Consider the following 13,338-nt stretch of genomic DNA (forward strand, 5'->3'; position numbering starts at 1 on the left):
CACGGAGCTACCCTATCACTAGTCAATAATACACCGTGCTACACTATCACTAGCCCATAATACACGGTGCTACACTATCACTAGCCCATAATACACAGTGCTACACTATCACTAGTCAATAATACACAGTGCTATACTATCACTAGTCAATAATACACGGTGCTACCCTTTCACTAGTCAATAATACACAGTGCTACACTATCACTAGTCAATAATACACGGTGCTACCCTATCACTAGTCAATAATACACTGTGCTACCCTATCACTAGTCAATAATACACCGTCCTACACTATCACTAGTCAATAATACACCGTGCTACACTATCACTAGTCAATAATACACCGTCCTACACTATCACTAGTCAATAATACACCGTGCTACCCTATCACTAGCCCATAATACACCGTGCTACACTATCACTAGTCAATCGTCAGAATGCGGTCTCTTCTCTTTCTTTGACTTTTTAATCCTTGTTCCTTCCCTACATTCCCCCGTTCCTTCCCTTACATGCTCTCCTCCCTCCATTCCCCCGTTCGTTCCTCTTATCACCGTTTCCTTATTGCCTTCGCCTATGAGGAAAGAGAGAGCAGAGGAAGTAGCACCGTAGTGAATACACTGTAATTCTGACCCGTGTTCCACTATTAGTTCCATTACAGCCCTTTAGCCGTAGAGCCGCCTCACCACTGTCGCGCCGCAGATACACACTCTTTTCAAATCTTACCAGCAACATTCATTATCTATTTGCCTGCGCAGTGCAATGGATTTTTAACCGAAGTTTCTACCTATCTAATATCATAGAGCAGCAGAGCCTGCAGTGACCGGTCAGGCAGCGGTACACCAAGGTACCAATCAATACGACTGGAGACTTCAGAGAAAGGATATATATATATAGCTGCCTATAGCTGCTACGAGGAAAAACGTCGCGGAGAAGGAGCCTGGAATTATGAAGGTATGCCGTTGAAACAAATGTGCATTTAGTTTTTTTGTTTGAGGCTATTTTGTAATCTATTTGCCGTAGTTACCATTTCACCATGTATTCAACAAGACGCGTTCTGCTCTATTCAGAACATGCCTACTAGGTTACTTACTCTGTTATTGCTCTGCTGCCATAATAAAGAAAGCAAGGTTAGACTATTAGGGGATCCATTTATGTCAGAGGCTATTGTGCTCCACAACGCTGCATTTGCCCAGGTCCGATCAATCTCGCCGTTTACTAGCTATTTAACCATATAGATAGATGTAGACTACCACGAGTCCCTACGCTCTCTGCTGCTAAAACGCTCCCCTGTGCCACTAGCTCCTCAGAAGGCTATCCAAATTAACCAGCTGGTGTCTTCAACACATCTGGCCAAGGATTACCAAGCATTTATTTACACTACTGATTTACACCACAGCCAACATAACTCCGTATTGGATTAGCCCGCAGCAGCGTATGTGGGCATAGTATTATTGCTAATCTGTTTGGCCCAGAGGCCGTGTGATAGTACATAGTCTGCCTGCCCTGTGATAGTACATAGTCTGCCTGCCCTGTGATAGTACATAGTCTGCCTGCCCTGTGATAGTCACTAGTCTGCCTGCCCTGTGATAGTACATAGTCTGCCTGCCCTGTGATAGTACATAGTCTGCCTGCCCTGTGATAGATAGTACATAGTCTGCCTGCCCTGTGATAGTACATAGTCTGCCTGCCCTGTGATAGTACAGTATGCCTGCCCTGTGATAGTACATAGTCTGCCTGCCCTGTGATAGTCACTAGTCTGCCTGCCCTGTGATAGTACATAGTCTGCCTGCCCTGTGATAGTACAGTATGCCTGCCCTGTGATAGTACATAGTCCGCCTGCCCTGTGATAGTCACTAGTCTGCCTGCCCTGTGATAGTACATAGTCTGCCTGCCCTGTGATAGTACAGTATGCCTGCCCTGTGATAGTACATGGTCTGCCTGCCCTGTGATAGTACATAGTCTGCTTGCCCTGTGATAGTAACTAGTCTGCCTGCTGTGTGATAGTACAGCCTGCCTGCCCTGTGATAGTAACTAGTCTGCCTGCCCTGTGATAGCAACTAGTATGCCTGCCCTGTGATAGTACATAGTCTGCCTGCCCTGTGATAGTAACTAGTCTGCCTGCCCTGTGATAGTAACTAGTCTGCCTGCCCTGTGATAGTACAGTCTGCCTGCCCTGTGATAGTAACTAGTCTGCCTGCCCTGTGATAGTACATAGTCTGCCTGCCCTGTGATAGTACATAGTCTGCCTGCCCTGTGATAGTAACTAGTCTGCCTGCCCTGTGATAGTACAGTCTGCCTGCCCTGTGATAGTACAGTATGCCTGCCCTGTGATAGTACATAGTCTGCCTGCCCTGTGATAGTACATAGTCTGCCTGCCCTGTGATAGTACAGTCTGCCTGCCCTGTGATAGTACATAGTCTGCCCTGTGATAGTACATAGTCTGCCTGCCCTGTGATAGTAGATAGTCTGCCTGCCCTGTGATAGTCACTAGTCTGCCTGCCCTGTGATAGTACATGGTCTGCCTGCCCTGTGATAGTACATAGTCTGCCTGCCCTGTGATAGTAACTAGTCCGCCTGCTGTGTGATAGTACAGTCTGCCTGCCCTGTGATAGTACATAGTCTGCCTGCCCTGTGATAGTAACTAGTCTGCCTGCTGTGTGATAGTACAGCCTGCCTGCCCTGTGATAGTAACTAGTCTGCCTGCCCTGTGATAGCAACTAGTATGCCTGCCCTGTGATAGTACATAGTCTGCCTGCCCTGTGATAGTAACTAGTCTGCCTGCCCTGTGATAGTAACTAGTCTGCCTGCCCTGTGATAGTACAGTCTGCCTGCCCTGTGATAGTAACTAGTCTGCCTGCCCTGTGATAGTACATAGTCTGCCTGCCCTGTGATAGTACATAGTCTGCCTGCCCTGTGATAGTAACTAGTCTGCCTGCCCTGTGATAGTACAGTCTGCCTGCCCTGTGATAGTACAGTATGCCTGCCCTGTGATAGTACATAGTCTGCCTGCCCTGTGATAGTACATAGTCTGCCTGCCCTGTGATAGTACAGTCTGCCTGCCCTGTGATAGTACATAGTCTGCCCTGTGATAGTACATAGTCTGCCTGCCCTGTGATAGTACATAGTCTGCCTGCCCTGTGATAGTCACTAGTCTGCCTGCCCTGTGATAGTACATGGTCTGCCTGCCCTGTGATAGTACATAGTCTGCCTGCCCTGTGATAGTAACTAGTCCGCCTGCTGTGTGATAGTACAGTCTGCCTGCCCTGTGATAGTAACTATTCTGCCTGCCCTGTGATAGCAACTAGTATGCTTGCCCTGTGATAGTACAGTATGCCTGCCCTGTGCTAGTAACTAGTCTGCCTGCCCTGTGATAGTAACTAGTCTGCCTGCCCTGTGATAGTAACTAGTCTGCCTGCCCTGTGATAGTAACTAGTCTGCCTGCCCTGTGATAGTCACTAGTCTGCCTGCTGTGTGATAGTAACTAGTCTTCCTGCCGTGTGCTAGTAACTAGTCTGCCTGCCCTGTGATAGTAACTAGTCTGCCTGCTGTGTGATAGTAACTAGTCTGCCTGCCCTGTGATAGTAACTAGTCTGCCTGCTGTGTGATAGTAACTAGTCTGCCTGCCCTGTGATAGTAACTAGTCTGCCTGCCCTGTGATAGTCACTAGTCTGCCTGCCGTGTGCTAGTAACTAGTCTGCCTGCCGTGTGATAGTAACTAGTCTGCCTGCCCTGTGATAGTAACTAGTCTGCCTGCTGTGTGATAGTAACTAGTCTGCCTGCCCTGTGATAGTAACTAGTCTTCCTGCCCTGTGATAGTCACTAGTCTGCCTGCTGTGTGATAGTAACTAGTCTGCCTGCCCTGTGATAGTAACTAGTCTGCCTGCCCTGTGATAGTAACTAGTCTGCCTGCCCTGTGATAGTAACTAGTCTGCCTGCCCTGTGATAGTAACTAGTCTGCCTGCCGTGTGATAGTAACTAGTCTGCCTGCCCTGTGATAGTAACTAGTCTGCCTGCCCTGTGATAGTAACTAGTCTGCCTGCTGTGTGATAGTAACTAGTCTGCCTGCTGTGTGATAGTAACTAGTCTGCCTGCTGTGTGATAGTAACTAGTCTGCCTGCCATGTGATAGTAACTAGTCTGCCTGCTGTGTGATAGTAACTAGTCTGCCTGCTGTGTGATAGTAACTAGTCTGCCTGCCTTGTGATAGTAACTAGTCTGCCTGCCCTGTGATAGTAACTAGTCTGCCTGCTGTGTGATAGTAACTAGTCTGCCTGCCCTGTGATAGTACAGTCTGCCTGCCCTGTGATAGTAACTAGTCTGCCTGCTGTGTGCTAGTAACTAGTCTGCCTGCCGTGTGATAGTAACTAGTCTGCCTGCCGTGTGATAGTAACTAGTCTGCTACTGGGTGGTTGGTCAACCCTCCCATCTGGAGAGCTACTGGGTGGTCAAAATCAAATCAAATCAAATTTATTTATATAGCCCTTCGTACATCAGCTGATATCTCAAAGTGCTGTACAGAAACCCAGCCTAAAACCCCAAACAGCAAACAATGCAGGTGTAAAAGCACGGTGGCTAGGAAAAACTCCCTAGAAAGGCCAAAACCTAGGAAGAAACCTAGAGAGGAACCAGGCTATGTGGGGTGGCCAGTCCTCTTCTGGCTGTGCCGGGTAGAGATTATAACAGAACATGACCAAGATGTTCAAATGTTCATAAATGACCAGCATGGTCGAATAATAATAAGGCAGAACAGTTGAAACTGGAGCAGCAGCACAGTCAGGTGGACTGGGGACAGCAAGGAGTCATCATGTCAGGTAGTCCTGGGGCACGGTCCTAGGGCTCAGGTCCTCCGAGAGAGAGAAAGAAAGAGAGAATTAGAGAGAGCATATGTGGGGTGGCCAGTCCTCTTCTGGCTGTGCCGGGTGGAGATTATAACAGAACATGACCAAGATGTTCAAATGTTCATAAATGACCAGCATGGTTGAATAATAGTAAGGCAGAACAGTTGAAACTGGAGCAGCAGCATGGCCAGGTGGACTGGGGACAGCAAGGAGTCATCATGTCAGGTAGTCCTGGGACATGGTCCTAGGGCCCAGGCCAGTTGAAACTGGAGCAGCAGCATGGCCAGGTGGACTGGGGACAGCAAGGAGTCATCATGTCAGGTAGTCCTGGGGCATGGTCCTAGGGCTCAGGTCCTCCGAGAGAGAGAAAGAAAGAGAGAAGGAGAGAATTAGAGAACGCACACTTAGATTCACACAGGACACCGAATAGGACAGGAGAAGTACTCCAGATATAACAAACTGACCCTAGCCCCCCGACACATAAACTAATGCAGCATAAATACTGGAGGCTGAGACAGGAGGGGTCAGGAGACACTGTGGCCCCATCCGAGGACACCCCCGGACAGGGCCAAACAGGAAGGATATAACCCCACCCACTTTGCCAAAGCACAGCCCCCACACCACTAGAGGGATATCTTCAACCACCAACTTACCATCCTGAGACAAGGCCGAGTATAGCCCACAAAGATCTCCGCCACAGCTCAACCCAAGGGGGGGGCGCCAACCCAGACAGGCCGACCACAACAGTGAATCAACCCACCCAGGTGACGCACCCCCCCAGGGACGGCATGAGAGAGCCCCAGTAAGCCAGTGACTCAGCCCCCGTAACAGGGTAGAGGCAGAGAATCCCAGTGGAAAGAGGGGAATCGGCCAGGCAGAGACAGCAAGGGCGGTTCGTTGCTCCAGAGCCTTTCCGTTCACCTTCCCACTCCTGGGCCAGACTACACTCAATCATATGACCCACTGAAGAGATGAGTCTTCAGTAAAGACTTAAAGGTTGAGACCGAGTTTGCGTCTCTGACATGGGTAGGCAGACCGTTCCATAAAAATGGAGCTCTATAGGAGAAAGCCCTGCCTCCAGCTGTTTGCTTAGAAATTCTAGGGACAATTAGGAGGCCTGCGTCTTGTGACCGTAGCGTACGTGTAGGTATGTACGGCAGGACCAAATCAGAGAGATAGGTAGGAGCAAGCCCATGTAATGCTTTGTAGGTTAGCAGTAAAACCTTGAAATCAGCCCTTGCTTTGACAGGAAGCCAGTGTAGAGAGGCTAGCACTGGAGTAATATGATCAAATTTTTTGGTTCTAGTCAGGATTCTAGCAGCCGTATTCAGCACTAACTGAAGTTTATTTAGTGCTTTATCCGGGTAGCCGGAAAATAGAGCATTGCAGTAGTCTAACCTAGAAGTGACAAAAGCATGGATTAATTTTTCTGCATAATTTTTGGACAGAAAGTTTCTGATTTTTGCAATGTTACGTAGATGGAAAAAAGCTGTCCTCGAAATGGTCTTGATATGTTCTTCAAAAGAGAGATCAGGGTCCAGAGTAACGCCGAGGTCCTTCACAGTTTTATTTGAGACGACTGTACAACCATTAAGATTAATTGTCAGATTCAACAGAAGATCTCTTTGTTTCTTGGGACCTAGAACAAGCATCTCTGTTTTGTCCGAGTTTAATAGTAGAAAGTTTGCAGCCATCCACTTCCTTATGTCTGAAACACATGCTTCTAGCGAGGGCAATTTTGGGGCTTCACCATGTTTCATTGAAATGTACAGCTGTGTGTCATCCGCATAGCAGTGAAAGTTTACATTATGTTTTCGAATAACATCCCCAAGAGGTAAAATATATAGTGAAAACAATAGTGGTCCTAAAACAGAACCTTGAGGAACACCGAAATTTACATTTGATTTGTCAGAGGACAAACCATTCACAGAGACAAACTGATATCTTTCGGACAGATAAGATCTAAACCAGGCCAGAACATGTCCGTGTAGACCAATTTGGGTTTCCAATCTCTCCAAAAGAATGTGGTGATCGATGGTATCAAAAGCAGCACTAAGGTCTAGGAGCACGAGGACAGATGCAGAGCCTCGGTCCGTTGCCATTAAAATGTCATTTACCACCTTCACAAGTGCCGTCTCAGTGCTATGATGGGGTCTAAAACCAGACTGAAGCATTTCGTATACATTGTTTGTCTTCAGGAAGGCAGTGAGTTGCTGCGCAACAGCCTTCTCTAAAATTTTTGAGAGGAATGGAAGATTCGATATAGGCCGATAGATTTTTATATTTTCTGGGTCAAGGTTTGGCTTTTTCAAGAGAGGCTTTATTACTGCCACTTTTAGTGAGTTTGGTACACATCCAGTGGATAGAGAGCCGTTTATTATGTTCAACATAGGAGGGCCAAGCACAGGAAGCAGCTCTTTCAGTAGTTTAGTTGGAATAGGGTCCAGTATGCAGCTTGAAGGTTTAGAGGCCATGATTATTTTCATCATTGTGTCAAGAGATATAGTACTAAAAGACTTGAGCGTCTCTCTTGATCCTAGGTCCTGGCAGAGTTGTGCAGACTCAGGACAACTGAGGTTTGGAGGAATACGCAGGTTTAAAGAGGAGTCCGTAATTTGCTTTCTAATAATCATAATCTTTTCCTCAAAGAAGTTCATGAATTTATCACTGCTAAAGTGAAAGTCATCTCTTGGGGAATGCTGCTTTTTAGTTAGCTTTGCGACAGTATCAAAAAGGAATTTCGGATTGTTCTTATTTTCCTCAATTAAGTTAGAAAAATAGGATGATCGAGCAGCAGTAAGGGCTCTTCGGTACTGCACGGTACCGTCCTTCCAAGCTAGTCGGAAGACTTCCAGTTTGGTGTGGCGCCATTTCGTTCCAATTTTCTGGAAGCTTGCTTCAGAGCTCGGGTATTTTCTGTGTACCAGGGAGCTAGTTTCTTATGAGACATTTTTTTAGTTTTTAGGGGTGCAACTGCATCTAGGGTATTGCGCAAGGTTAAATTGAGATACTCAGTTAGGTGGTTAACGGATTTTTGTCCTCTGGCGTCCTTGGGTAGGCAGAGGGAGTCTGGAAGGGCATCAAGGAATCTTTGTGTTGTCTGTGAATTTATAGCACGACTTTTGATGTTCCTTGGTTGGGGTCTGAGCAGATTATTTGTTGCAATTGCAAACGTAATAAAATGGTGGTCTGATAGTCCAGGATTATGAGGAAAAACATTAAGATCCACAACATTTATTCCATGGGACAAAACTAGGTCCAGCGTATGACTGTGACAGTGAGTGGGTCCAGAGACATGTTGGACAAAACCCACTGAGTCGATGATGGCTCCGAAAGCCTTTTGGAGTGGGTCTGTGGACTTTTCCATGTGAATATTAAAGTCACCAAAGATTAGAATATTATCTGCAATGACTACAAGGTCCGATAGGAATTCAGGGAACTCAGTGAGAAACGCTGTATATGGCCCAGGAGGCCTGTAAACAGTAGCTATAAAAAGTGATTGAGTAGGCTGCATAGATTTCATGACTAGAAGCTCAAAAGACGAAAACGTCATTTTTTTTTTTGTAAATTGAAATTTGCTATCGTAAATGTTAGCAACACCTCCGCCTTTGCGGGATGCACGGGGATATGCTCACTAGTGTAGCCAGGAGGTGAGGCCTCATTTAACACAGTAAATTCATCAGGCTTAAGCCATGTTTCAGTCAGGCCAATCACATCAAGATTATGATCAGTGATTAGTTCATTGACTATAATTGCCTTTGAAGTAAGGGATCTAACATTAAGTAGCCCTATTTTGAGAAGTGAGGTATCATGATCTCTTTCAGTAATGACAGGAATGGAGGTGGTCTTTATCCTAGTGAGATTGCTAAGGCGAACACCGCCATGTTTAGTTTTGCCCAACCTAGGTCGAGGCACAGACACGGTCTCAATGATGATAGCTGAGCTGACTACACTGACTATGCTAGTGGCAGACTCCACTATGCTGGCAGGCTGGCTAATAGCCTGCTGCCTGGCCTGCACCCTATTTCATTGTGGAGCTAGAGGAGTTAGAGCCCTGTCTATGTTGGTAGATAAGATGAGAGCACCCCTCCAGCTAGGATGGAGTCCGTCACTCCTCAGCAGGTCAGGCTTGGTCCTGTTTGTGGGTGAGTCCCAGAAAGAGGGCCAATTATCTACTAATTCTATCTTTTGGGAGGGGCAGAAAACAGTTTTCAACCAGCGATTGAGTTGTGAGACTCTGCTGTAGAGCTCATCACTCCCCTAACTGGGAGGGGGCCAGAGACAATTACTCGATGCCGACACATCTTTCTAGCTGATATGCACGCAGAAGCTATGTTGCGCTTGGTGATCTCTGACTGTTTCATCCTAACATCGTTGGTGCCGACGTGGATAACAATATCTCTATACTCTCTACACTCGCCAGTTTTAGCTTTAGCCAGCACCATCTTCAGATTAGCCTTAACGTCGGTAGCCCTGCCCCGGGTAAACAGTGTATGATCGCTGGATGATTCGCTTTAAGTCTAATACTGCGGGTAATGGAGTCGCCAATGACTAGAGTTTTCAATTTGTCAGAGCTAATGGTGGGAAGCTTCGGCGTCTCAGACCCCGTAACGGGAGGAGTAGAGACCAGAGAAGACTCGGCCTCTGACACCGACCCGCTGCTTAATGGGGAAAACCGGTTGAAAGTTTCTGTCGGCTGAATGAGCGACACCGGTTGAGCGTTCCTACAGCATTTCCTTCCAGAAACCGTGAGAAAATTGTCCGGCTGCGGGGACTGTGCCAGGGATTTATACTACTATCTGTACTTACTGGTGGCACAGACGCTGTTTCATCCTTTCCTACACTAAAATTACCCTTGCCTAACGATTGCGTCTGAAGCTGGGCTTGCAGGACAGCTATCCTCGCCGTAAGGCGAGCACAGCGGCTGCAATTAGAAGGCATCATGTTAATGTTACTACTTAGCTTCGGCTGTTGGAGGTCCTGACGAATCGTGTCCAGATAAAGCGTCCGGAGGAAAAGTTGAGGAAAAAATAAATAAATATATGAACGGTAATTAAAAAGTGAAAACCGTAAAGTTGTCAGGTAGCAAAATAGGTTGGCAACAAAACGCACAGCAACTCGAAAACAAGCCTGCAAGTTATGACCGGAAATGGTCGGTCAACCCACCCATCTGGAGAGCTACTGGGTGGTTGGTCAACCCTCCCATCCGGAGAGCTACTGGGTGGTTGGTCAACCCTCCCATCTGGAGAGCTACTGGGTGGTCGGTCAACCCTCCCATCTGGAGAGCCACTGGGTGGTCAGTTAACCTTCCCATCTGGAGAGCTACTGGGTGGTCGGTCAACCCGCCCATCTGGAGAGCTACTGGGTGGTCGGTCAACCCTCCCATCTGGAGAGCTACTGGGTGGTTGGTCAACCCTCCCATCTGGAGAGCTACTGGGTGGTCTGTCAACACCCCCATCTGGAGAGCCACTGGGTGGTCGGTCAACTTTCCCATCTGGAGAGCCACTGGGTGGTCGGTCAACCCTCCCATCTGGAGAGCCACTGGGTGGTCGGTCAACTTTCCCATCTGGAGAGCCACTGGGTGGTCGGTCAACCCTCCCATCTGGAGAGCCACTGGGTGGTCGGTCAACCCTCCCATCTGGAGAGCCACTGGGTGGTCGGTCAACCCTCCCATCAACGCTGCTCAAACCGGAGTCAGTTTATTAAGGTCCTGTTGAGCAGCTGATTTTGTACAATGTGTTGTGTTCGAGCAGGGTTGGAGCAATAACCTGCACCCTCAGTGTCTCTCCTGGAGGATGGTTGGCCCGGCAACATTACAACTACAACCAAATACTTTTTATGTTAAAAAAAAAAATCCCTCATTCAATGAACATGGGATTCAATGACTAAGATGGTGATCTATTTGTAAGGTAAAATATTCAGTGTTCAGGAGAGATCTTGACAACATAGGAGGAGTTAGGCTACTTGTCAATACATTATTTATTTTTTAAAAACTTTGTCAGAATTAGATGGCCAGTATTGAATAGAGGAGAATCCTAGCCAATGTGGAGTTCTTGAGAGACGGTTTTCCAACCGGAGTAGGCAGCATTGGCTTCATCGCCGGTGGTGCTCCGGTATCAACTGTGTGTCAGACATTTGCGGTTATTTAAAAATATATATATATTTCACCTTTATTTAACCAGGTAGGCAAGTTGAGAACAAGTTCTCATTTCCAACTGTGACCTGGCCAAGATAAAGCAAAGCAGTTCGACACATACAACAACACAGAGTTACACATGGAGTAAAACAAACATACAGTCAATAATACAGTAGAAACAAGTCTATATACGATGTGAGCAAGTGAGGTGAGATAAGGGAGGTAAAGGCAAAAAAAGGCCATGGTGGCAAAGTAAATACAATATAGCAAGTAAAACATTGGAATGGTAGATTTGCAGTGGAAGAATGTGCAAAGGAGCAAAATAAATAAATAAATTAAATAAATACAGTAGGGAAAGAGGTAGTTGTTTGGGCTAAATTATAGATGGGCTATGTACAGTTGCAGTAATCTGTGAGCTGCTCTGACAGTTGGTGCTTAAAGCTAGTGAGGGAGATAAGTGTTTCCAGTTTCAGAGATTTTTGTAGTTCGTTCCAGTCATTGGCAGCAGAGAACTGGAAGGAGAGGCGGCCAAAGGAAGAATTGGTTTTGGGGGTGACCAGAGAGATATACCTGCTGGAGCGTGTGCTACAGGTGGGTGATGCTATGGTGACCAGCGAGCTGAGATAAGGGGGGACTTTACCTAGCAGGGTCTTGTAGATGACCTGGAGCCAGTGGGTTTGGCGACGAGTATGAAGCGAGGGCCAGCCAACGAGAGCATACAGGTCGCAGTGGTGGGTAGTAAATGGGGCTTTGTTCACAGAACGGATTGCACTGTGATAGACTGCATCCAATTTATTGAGTAGGGTATTGGAGGCTATTTTGTAAATGACATCGCCCGAAGTCGAAGATAGGTAGGATGGTCAGTTTTACAAGGGTATGTTTGGCAGCATGAGTGTATGCAGTGCATTATGGGTAGGTGGCCTTATAGACGTGCTTCAGTACATACAGTGGATTCAGAAAGTTAAAAAAAAAAGCAAAAACAGGTTTTATGGTCAAAGGAATTGTCTGTAGAGACCTGAGACAGGATTGTGTCAAGGCACAGATCTGGGGAAGGGTACTAACAAAATTGTGCAGCATTGAAGTTCCCCAAGAACACAGTGGCCTCCATCATCAGTTCCTCTGTGGAGATGGGAGAACCTTCCAGAAGGACAACGATCTCTGCAGCACTCCACCAATCAGGCCTTTATGGTAGAGTGGCCAGACGGAAGCCCGCTTGGAGTTTGCAAAAAGGCACCTAAAGACTCTCAGACCACGAGAAACAAGATTCTCTGGTCTGATGAAACCAAGATTAAACTCTTTGGCCTGAATGCAAAGCATCACGTTTAGAGAAAACCTGGCACCGTCCCTACGGTGAAGCATGGTGGTGCAGCATCATGTTGTGGGGATGTTTTTCAGCAGCAGGGACTGGGAGACTAGTCAGGATCGAGGGAAAGATGAACGGAGCAAAGTACAGAGAGTTCCTTGATGAAAGCCTTCTCAAGAGCGCTCAGGACCTCAGACTGGGGGCGAAGGTTCACCTTCCAATAGGACAGCGACCCTAAGCACACAGCCAAGACAATGCAAGAGTGACTTTGGGACAAGTCTCTGAATGTCCTTGAGTGGCCCAGCCAGAGGCCGGACTTGAACCCGATCTAATATCTCTGGAGAGACCTGAAAATAGCTATGAAGTGACGCTCCCAATCCAACCTGACAGAGCTTGAGAGGATCTGCAGAGAAGAATGGGAGAAACTCCCCAAATACAGGTGTGCCAAGTTTATAGCATCATACCCAAGAAGACTCGAGGCTGTAATCACTGCCAAAGGTACTTAAACAAAGTACTGAGTAAAGGGTCAGAATACTAATGTAAATGTGATATTTCAATTATTATTTTTATATACATTTGAAAATAAATCTAAAAACCTATTTTTGCTTTGACATTGTGATGTCATTATGGGGTATTGTGATGTCATTATGGGGTATTGTCATGTCATTATGGGGTATTGTGATGTCATTATGGGGTATTGTGATGTCATTACGGGGTATTGTGATGCCATTATGGGGTATTGTGATGTAATTTATGGGGTATTGTGATGTAATTTATGGGGTATTGTGATGTAATTTATGGGGTATTGTGATGTCATTATGGGGTATTGTGATGTAATTTATGGGGTATTGTGATGTCATTACGGGGTATTGTGATGTAATTTATGGGGTATTGTGATGTCATTACGGGGTATTGTGATGTAATTTATGGGGTATTGTGATGTCATTATGGGGTGTGTAGATTGATGAGGATAAAAACAATTTAATCCATTTTAGAATAAAGCTGTAATGTAACAAAATGTGAAAAAGTCAGAGGGTCTGAATACATTTGAATGCTCTGTAT

General features: G+C 46.4%; 1 pseudogene; it reads left to right on the forward strand.

Annotated features, from left to right (window-relative positions):
• Positions 1–583: 583 nt before the first annotated feature.
• Positions 584–13,338, forward strand: part of LOC115127939 (membrane-associated guanylate kinase, WW and PDZ domain-containing protein 3-like) — a 157,705-nt pseudogene continuing 144,950 nt past the window's right edge.

Source organism: Oncorhynchus nerka, linkage group LG20 (genome assembly GCF_034236695.1).
Source record: "Oncorhynchus nerka isolate Pitt River linkage group LG20, Oner_Uvic_2.0, whole genome shotgun sequence".
Lineage (NCBI taxonomy): Eukaryota > Metazoa > Chordata > Actinopteri > Salmoniformes > Salmonidae > Oncorhynchus > Oncorhynchus nerka.